The 10,097-nt window shown below is 29.7% G+C and overlaps 1 pseudogene across 1 annotated transcript; it reads right to left on the minus strand.

The window, feature by feature from the left end:
- Positions 1–2,993: 2,993 nt before the first annotated feature.
- LOC149889431 (uncharacterized) lies at positions 2,994–9,494 on the minus strand (annotated as a pseudogene). Its single transcript, XR_016451916.1, has 5 exons — positions 9,045–9,494; positions 8,229–8,608; positions 5,201–5,465; positions 4,900–5,066; positions 2,994–3,839 (listed from the first exon to the last, which is right to left on the minus strand). The product of XR_016451916.1 is annotated as an uncharacterized LOC149889431 (transcript).
- Positions 9,495–10,097: the final 603 nt, after the last annotated feature.

Below are 10,097 nucleotides of genomic sequence, written 5' to 3' on the forward strand. Positions count from 1 at the left end.
CGAGAAAAGCCATTTCATAACTTTTTCCTTCGTCAAAAACGATTTTATCTAAAAATTCAGTGGTGATAACACTTGATTTTCCATCTACATCGATGATTATACCTGTCATTTTTTAAATAATAATTATTTTTTAAATTGTTTTAGAAAAATAAAAAATCATCAAACCCGCTTCGATATTTTCCGCAATCCTTTTTCGAGGATAAATCAATGACGGCAAATCCGTGAGGTTCATTCCAGCAATGATTGCAAAACTTTTTAAATTCTTCTATTTTCATATCACAGGAAACGTGATCTTGATAAATGTGATTAACGCTTTTTTGGTCTTGTTTAAAGAGACAAATAAAGTTAGCATTTTCTCTGATGGTATGTCTTGGAATCTCGAAATAGTTTTGAGCGAGATAAAAGCAGTCAACGTTAGAATGTCTTCCTCGGATATAATATTTTTCACACTTGTTTTGATTGGTCAATTGCAAATCATCAAAGATCATTAAATTGTTTTTAGATGAATCAAGATCTTCTGGTTCTGGCACATCGTCTGCTGTTTCGAAAAATTGACATTCCATATCATAATTGTCAGAATATTTTTTTGAAAGATCGTTAATAACATCTTCATGGATTAAATTCAATTTTTCCATTTCGTCTTGTACATCATCCGTTAACAAATCAACAATATCCTTTTTAGGAAGTTTATTTTCGAATGATCTTTTGAGTATTTTGTATTCGGGTTGGAAAAGGGATTTTCCAAACACTTGCAATCGGTTGTAATCTAGCCATCCAGGTCTGAGCAGTAAATTGAGCAGCAACGTTGTTTTTCCGTATCCAGACTTTCCAACGATGATTCCTCGAATGCTTCTCGGTAAAAGCTTGCTGTTGTTTCTTTTGGTTTTCCCAATTTTACACGACAATTTCATCACTTCCATATTTTTTATATTAAAAAAGTTTTTATATATGTTAAAATGTACTGCGTTAAATGCAAAAGAGAGACTGAAACCATTCACTTGAAAAACGAGATCACAAAAAACAACAGAACTATGTTGAAAGGGACTTGCAACTCTTGTAGGATAACAAAATGCAAGTTTGTTTCGGCTGCAAAAGGAGGAGACTTGGTGGAATCGATCAACAATTTTTCAAAAAAAATAAAGCTTCCATGGGCAAAGTTTCCAGGAGAAATGCACGTTCCAGGGATGAACTTTGCAGGACCTGGTACCAATTTAGATAAAAGACTCACTTCCACAGACATGTATCAAGAGTGGAGCAAACCGGTGGATAGAGTGGACAATGCAGCATATCATCACGATTTAGCTTACAAGTATTTTAACGACAAGCAAAACAGAAATTTAGCAGATCGAATGATGCTTGAAGAAATGGATTCTATACAAACTCAAAAAGAAATAAGCGAGCGAAAAATCATCGAACCCATCATCAAAGCCAAAGCTAAATTTGGATTGGGTGTGAGTGATTTGAAATGGACGGATCAACTTGCAGAGGAGCTTCATAAACCGGTGATTCATCATTTTAAAAAAAGAAAAGTGATTGTGAACGACATTGATGAAATATGGGCTGCTGATTTGGTGGACATGCAATCGTTTTCAAAATTCAACAAGGGCGTAAAATATTTGCTCATGGTTATTGATGTGTTTTCAAAGTATGGATGGATTGTTCCGTTAAAAAGCAAAACAGGTCTTGAAGTAGCTGAAGCGTTAAAAAAGATTTTCACAGAAAGAAAATGCATTAAATTGTGGGTAGACAAAGGAAAAGAGTTTTACAACAAGCACGTGAGAGCGTTGGGTGTGCAACTGTATTCCACTGAAAACGAGGAAAAAAGTTCTGTTGTCGAGCGATGGAATAGAACAATGAAAGAGAGAATGTTTAAATATTTTTCAGCCAACAATACCAATAAATACATTGACGTATTGGATGAGATGGTGAAAAATTACAACAACACAAAGCATTCTTCCATCAAAATGACACCAATGGAAGCTAGCGATGAAAAGAATAAATATAAGGTCTGGTGGAGTCTGTATGGAAAGGATCAAACATTACCAGCAAAACCGAAATTTTCCATGGGCGATCAAGTGCGAATCGTAAAAAAGAAGTCTCATTTTGAAAAGGGGTATACGCCGAGATGGACTGAGGAGGTTTTTACAGTGTCAAAAGTTCAGTATACGAATCCGCCCACGTATAAAATCTCTGACGCTAACGGTGAAGAAATTCAAGGCACCTTTTACGAGCAGGAGATGCAAAAGACACATCAAGACATATTCAGAATTGAAAAAATCATTCGCAAAACCAAGAGCAAGTCGTTAGTCAAATGGTTGGGATATCCAGACTCGTTCAACTCATGGGTAGATAATAATGAATTGTTAAGTTTGCAAAAATAGACGCGTCGTTTTGTATGGCAAGAAAAAAATTTTTTGATTTTGAGTTAAATAAAATCTTGCATATAGAAAAGAAATGAATGCGATAATGAATAAGATGATTATAAAAATAAATGTGCTTGAAGCTGATATGTATGAAAGCATGAAACATATTGACTTGAATAGGTTCATGTCTAAGTACCAATTGATGTTGAATGAATTGCGTTGTAGTATTCATGAAGCAGTGAATTTAGATAATATGAATGATATCCTTGAAAAGATGTCTTATTTTGAAAGTGAATTGGTTGATGATTTTTTAGAAGTGGAACAGAAATTTCGATGGGATAGTAGAAATATGAAATTGGAAACATACATGAATAACTTGCATAGACACTGTGGTATAATCACACTAAAAAATTATGCTGTTATATTTAACAAAAATATAACAGCATTGGGACACGATATAACAGCATTAATGGCGTTATCTTGTATTGTTATGGTGTTATTATGCTGTTTTTTTTTTCACTTATGTTGTTATATTTTTATAAATAACAGCAAAAATAACAGTAAAATGCTGTTATTTAAATATAAATAACAGCAAAATGCTGTTATATCGTTATCCAATGGCGTTATATTTGGTGTTATATTCAAAAACCAAGCTAACGGCATAATATGCCGTTATATATTTTTTTACACGTTTTGTCTTTATCCATGGATAAAAACAAAGCGTGTAAAAAAATTACTTGCAAGTAAGATAAAAAACTAATCATTAATACATTATCTATATATAATATAATTAATAGCAGTTATTTGATCTATTAAACAATATGAGTTCTTTCAATGCAATTATTACTAGTAAGGCATAATATATATCTTATAAAATATTTTTAATATATCCAATGACATTTTGATATAATTGTAAAAAAGACACCATAAATATTCCTTGTAAAAATAATTTTAGATCAATGAACTTCTAATAAATCTGTTTATTTTAAGTAACCGCTTAAACCAAGGATTAGGTGTCATATTTTTAATGACGTGTCAATTATCAAAAATTTATAAAATCAGTTTATTATTTTTGTAATTTCAAAAAAAAGCTTTATATCCCTTAATCGTTAGGCATAAAAAAGTTAAATATAAAATGAAATATTTTATAAAAAATTTAAAGAATTACTTAATTAAAAAAAGTTAACTGTTTATACATGTAATATAAGAGTAAGTCTTCTTTGATTTTTTTTCGAAACATTCATTTAGTAACATTTCTTGGAAAAGGCCCATTAGTTGTGAAAAAGAAGACGGATAAGAGAGGTCTAACAAGTAGTAAATGCAAACAATAACGCATAAAACTTCTTTAATCGTCCGTATATCTGTGTTGATCATTTCGCATCCTGATCTACTACGAACGCCATATTGTGTTGCGTTATAAAGCACTTGCGGACCATACTTTGCAGGTATCTTCAACTCATCGAGCAGATCGTCAGACTTAATGAAATATATTCAAACTTTAATTATAAAAATTTCTACAAATATAATTTAATAGGTATTTTCCAAATAGTTTAAAAGATTTCGTTGTAACAGATTAAAATTTATAAAATCTTTTCTTATAACACCAGATTTCATTTTAATTTTTTCAGCTACTATTTCATGAATTTTATTCTTTCAGCTTTTAATCTATTTTTGCATTTTAATTAAGGTATTGTATAATTATTTTAATTTCTTTTATAATAAGTTTATACTGAAATGAAATAAATATTTATGCAAATATTATTCCCAAATAAATATTTGTAATAAACAAATAAATTCTACATTAAGTAGATTATTTAACACAAAAATAATGTAGACATTTTCATAAATTCATTATTTGAAATCATTAAACAGAATTCATAAAATATTTCATTTTACTTACTTCAGATTTCTTAAACAAGACATCCTTTGCTTTTTTTGAACCTATTTTACATTGTAAATCAAGCAAACTTTCAAGGTGATTCGAAGATCCTGCAAATGCTTTATTAACAAAAATTGTACATGCTTCTTCAATAAAACTATACTGTGGGTAAAGGCGCTTAAACTCAGCAATTATTAAACATGGAGCCAGTGACAATCGAAGCGGGAGTTTTTCATATATTTTTGGTTTAAAAAGATTTCTATTCAAAATTGCAAGAACATTGATAGATGGTTTTGTTTTTGTTATTTCATTCTAAAAAATATAAAAATAAAAATATTGTAAATTCAAAAATAAGCAATGGTGCACATAATCAATTAACCAACCAAAAATTGTTTATCATAAAATCGTTTAAAATAACATGATATGGCGCATGGTGCTAAGGTGGGTATAACACATGTTATAAAATTACTTGATATATTATACATTAAACAATTTTTTAAAGTATTTTTGATTGTGAAAAAGTATTAATTAGTAAAAAAAACTATATAATAGTTACTAATTATATAATATTTACTAATTCAGTAAAATATTTCAAGTATTGATTATCATATTGCTGTTCCAATTAAGTTAGCATAATAAATAAATTAAAAATATAACCTCAACTTCAAGAAGAAGCTGATCTTCTGAAAGTACTGGTTCAGCTGTGGATATTGAATCCATAATATATGGAGACTTTTTAGGTTTTGAAACCTGTTGAAATTGTCTAATTGCTTTTCCATTTGGATGACTTTTAGACCAACGTTGTTGCCTAATTATGTTTGATAGGAGAATTTATTTTTCAAAACTATATCATTTAAGGGTACATAAACAAATACTTATTTCATACAACAGCAACAAAACATGTATGTGTCATAAACACACCTAAAAAAATATAGCAGTGCCATGAGATTGTAAATAATTTTTAAAACAATTCTTACCCAGTGTTCCAAGCAGTTTGGAAAATTAAAACGAAGTGTTGACTTAAGTTTAGAAAAAAACTCTCTCCGAACCCATACATCATTGTCTGAAGGAAGGGCAACATGACAATACTGAAGAATGCTACTTTTTAACTCCTTTTTCAAAATATCATTTGTTGAGACATTGTTTAAGAAGTTCAAAGATGATGTACTAAAAAAAGTCCTCAGGTGAGCAACTTCATCTGAATCAAAAGGAACTGTTGAAATCTGAAAAAACATTAACACAATAAAATGTTTGACATAATAAATATTACAGCAAAGTGTGTGATATATTAGCTAAATCATAGTGGGGCGATTGTTTAAATGGTTTTTGAGACTTAGAATTTAGGGTGTTTCATGGTGGCATATTAAAAATCAGAGCTTATTATAAGCAACATACATTAAATAATATTACATTGTTTACAATAAGGTTTAGATAAATTTTTTAATATAAATTTTATATAATTTGTAATTAAATGTCACAACTATTTATATTGTGTATAAAAGAATCATGTTAGAAAATGTTCATATCTTTTTAAGAACATTATTTGTGATTTTTATTGCAACATATTTATTGTGTTGTTGTGTCATGTCAAAATGCCAACATTTATGAAAGTTTAATAGCCAAAAAATAAAATAAAATGCAAGAGTTATACAATAGATTTCAGTATTTCAAACCAAATTTTCTGAACATACAAAAAAGGATATAATATATGTTAAAATCTGAATTTCCTTTGAATCTTTATTCAAACAATATTTTCACATTTTAAATGTGTTTCTGCTGTAAAAATAAAAAATATAATAAAATTAACAAATTTTTATTATGTACTTTAAAATATAAACTTATAAACATATATTAAAAAAACTTAGATTTGGCACTGCTAAAGGAAAAATACTGATTCTGCCATTCACAGAACTTGAAGAATTAGAATATTGTATGACGCACCAAGGAAATATCAAAGTATCTGGATAAATAAGAACTTGTCCAGAAGATTCACAACATATCAAATATGCTGAGTGCGCTTGTACTATAAGTTTAGAGCATTTAAAAGCACGCTTGTCATTTTCTGATGATATTGAAAGGATTTTGTAGAATATCAACTTTTCTTCATGTAGGCATGAAATGATATCATTAATCTTGTAAATTATGCCATTTACTTTAGCAGAAATAATAGAGCCTTTTTTGAACTTCAACTCGTCCACTTGTCCATATACATCACCACGTCTTTCTCCAGCTGCATTAAAAAAATTGCTTGTGGTATTAACAACCATCATTTTACATGCTGAAAAGGGAATGTTCTTGAAATTAAAGTGTCGAAAATTCTTCACAACCTGATGTTTTCTTTCATAAGCCATACACATATGTTCCCGTAGAGCCCCAAACCGTTCAGCTTGAGCAGGGTAGTGAATAAGAAAGTGTAACTTCGGAATGAATTTATCAGGATACAAATACAAAAATAAGCAATGATGATCTTGAATTAACGCTTTTAAATCAGATAAAAAAAGGGGGGTAACAACAGGAGACAAGCACAGCTGAAGCACCTGAATAATTTTTGACAAACAAATGAAATGAACATCTGTTTGACCCATGCGTTCTAAGACAAAAAATGATATCACACGAGAAAGGGTCAATGTTTGGCCACTGCCAAAACTACCATGAATCTTTATTGAGGAATGAATCATATTAGGCTTTTCAATACCATTACCATAGCTAAACCGCTGCAGCCAATCATTTATTTCTTGCAAAGTAAAAAAATTGTTCTGAATGGCGTACAACAAAAATAACTCTAACTGAAGTGGAATGAGACCTTCTAACAAATCATGCATAGGATCAAATAAAAGCTGTTTTGTCACATCAAATCCTGGAATGTTTGACAGTATACTTTTTGAAACAACGCCGTAGTATTTGGACCATTTTAACTTATCAGCTTTGCTTAAACCAGAGTTTAGTTCATTTAAACGTATCATATGTTCAGGAGCATTGCGAATACTGCATTCTTCATGGTTAGAAAAATCTTTCATTTGTTGTCTGGTTGAGTTACAACTTCTGCAACAACGCAATGTCTTTTCACTAAAACCTTCTTTAAAACCTCCAATTGCATTTGCAGAAAGAGAGTCTCCTGAGAAGTATACTACTTCAACTGTAATTTTTTTGGGAACACCCTTAACTTTAATTACCATTCCATTTTTCAGCTGGCTTATCGAAGAAATAAAATCACTGAAAAGATTACTGTAAAAATTTTTATCTTTTACCCATTTAGTTAAAGTAAAAATTAACGGAAAGATAGTAGACATTCTACCGCGATACAATGAAGGGATATTTAAAATTTGAAAGTAAAATACAAACATTTTTTGCTTTTTACGCGCCTTTCCTAAAGGATTTGTTATTCCAAGGTCATCACAATATATTCCCATTTTCATGTGGTTTGTGTCCCCATTCACTGCTGTAAAGTTACTAATTTCTTGAGATTGTAATAGGAAAGACAATATTTCAATGAAAGGAATAAAACAACCTTGGTTATTCAGAGCAATCACTTTTGCGGTTGGAATCTGTAAATAATTCTTGTAATACTTTTCCCGTAAATATTGTGTTGATAGTTTATCACAAGTTGCTTTTAAAGCCTCTATGTCAACATTCAATACAGAAAGCATTTCCTTTAAATTACTGAAAATTATGTTTAAAACATTTTGAGCACATCTGTGCTTTCCTTGTAAATGTAATGCCAAAGCTCCTAAATAATCTTCGTTAATTTTTGTAGTACCAATTTCAACCACAAACTCGTTTTCTACTTCATTTTCAGTAGTACAGGTATTGACCTGGTTAATGGAACATTTTTTGGAATGTTTCAGGAATCCTGAAAGACTTTTAAAATTTGACAAACAAATTTCACAAAAAACGGCTGCTTGGTTGCCATGCAGTTTTAAGTGATGAAGCATAAAACTATAAGTTGTAGTTTTACAATAACAAACAGAACAGTTATAGTTTATTACCTTTCGTGGTGTCGGGGGTGTTTTCAGATCTGATGAAGATAGTTGTCTCACTGGAGGCTGAACAACATTTACACTACATTCTTCAGCCATATATTGTTTTTCAGAAATCAGATTTATATTCTTTGATGGTACCACAAAATCTACATAATCATTTAAAATGGATGAAAATTGGCATAATGGTGATGATTGAGCTGTGTCAGTTTTTTTTAAATTAGATAAAAGACCAACTTGTTGAGTGTTGGAAATATCAACAAGTTGTGGAGCTTGAATCGTAAGCTCTAAATTTTGTTCATTGAGAAGAGCAGCAAAACTACTAGCAGTTACTTTACAACCGTTCCACTTGATTTCTTCAATCATGGGCAAATTAAAGGTTTCACAAGCTAAAACATAAAATAGTGTAAATATAACTTGATATTATTGAAAACTGTCTTTTAGATATCTACTAATTCAAATTATCATACTAAAAAAGGAGTGACAAATTTTTTGGTGCTATAATTTTATTTTAACAGTTTGAAAAAAGTAACAAAGTATTTTTAGATTTTGATTTGAGATGATACTACGATTAGGACATTTGACTTTATAATAACATGTTAACATGTTATTATAAAAGCAAGTAAAGTTTCCTAGTGCTACTATAAAATTATTTCGAATCAAAATTTAACATAACATATAATATAAAATTAGCATGTTATTTAGTTATATTAAGATGCATGAGCATTTTCTAATGATAATTTTCAATTTAAATTAAAAATCGTTAATGATACGGTGAATTAAAATGATAAAATTTTTAGTCTAAATAAAATAAAATATACCTACCAGATGCACAAAATTCTAAAAAATTACTGGCAATAACTATTTCAGCATTTTCTTTAAAATTAACTTTAATTGCTTTCATTTTTATTTACTTTTTACTTTTATCAGCTCGTGCTAACGCTTTAGAAACTAATTTGGCAGTTTCAAAACATCTTATTTAAATATGCCAAAATGTGGCAGCATTGCAGTGATATTTTGCTGATATATTTGCTGTCACGTGTGTGACATTAAATATAACAGCAAGTATAAATGCAAAACTATCAGTAAAAATAACAGCAAAAATCTTTAAATATAACACCATAACATAACAGCATAATATAACAGCAAATATAACACCATTATAACGCCAAAATTGTTTGGTCTCCAATTATATCTTTGGATCCGTGAATATAACAGCATTAATAACGGCATTATAGAATCTGCGTACATAAATGCTGTTATAATGCCGTTAGTTTTTTTAGTGTGATTAGTAAAATAATTCAAATGATGATAATGTTAAATCCTTAGTCAAATGGTTAGGATATCCTGATACGTTCAACTCTTGGGTGAACAATAAAGAATTGTTAAGTTTGCAAAAATGATCTAAAAATTTATTTTTAATATGTAAAATGCATGCTCCTCACAAGTTTTTTAGAAATGTTACCTCAGCAGAAGTCCACAGTTTGGATTTGCAATTAAAAATTTTGGAAGAGAGGGTTAGAGAGTTGGAGGAAAGAAGACCAAACAACATTATTGTGTCTACGAAAACGTTAGATCATCCACCTTATTTCAACGTTAACGAACAATATGAGATTTTTGCCCAGAAAGACATTAAATTTGCTGCTCTCTCACATACAATGATAGCTTTATCCATTGGGCTGAATTTGGAGAAAGGTGTTGCAGTGATAACATTAATGAATAAAATTACTGATCAATTGAATTATAGAAAAAACGAAGTTATTATTTCAGAGTCTGTAGATGATGTTATTATGGACGTGAATAGTAACAGCAAACAGGACGTGATTGTTAAAAAAGGAGAAAAACTTTGTAAGATTAGTTACATTGATTTAAAATAGT

This window comes from Hydra viridissima, unplaced genomic scaffold (assembly GCF_058129835.1).
Source record: "Hydra viridissima isolate aposymbiotic clone 2 unplaced genomic scaffold, HvirCarnegie_v1 scaffold_4, whole genome shotgun sequence".
Classification (NCBI taxonomy): Eukaryota; Metazoa; Cnidaria; class Hydrozoa; order Anthoathecata; family Hydridae; genus Hydra; species Hydra viridissima.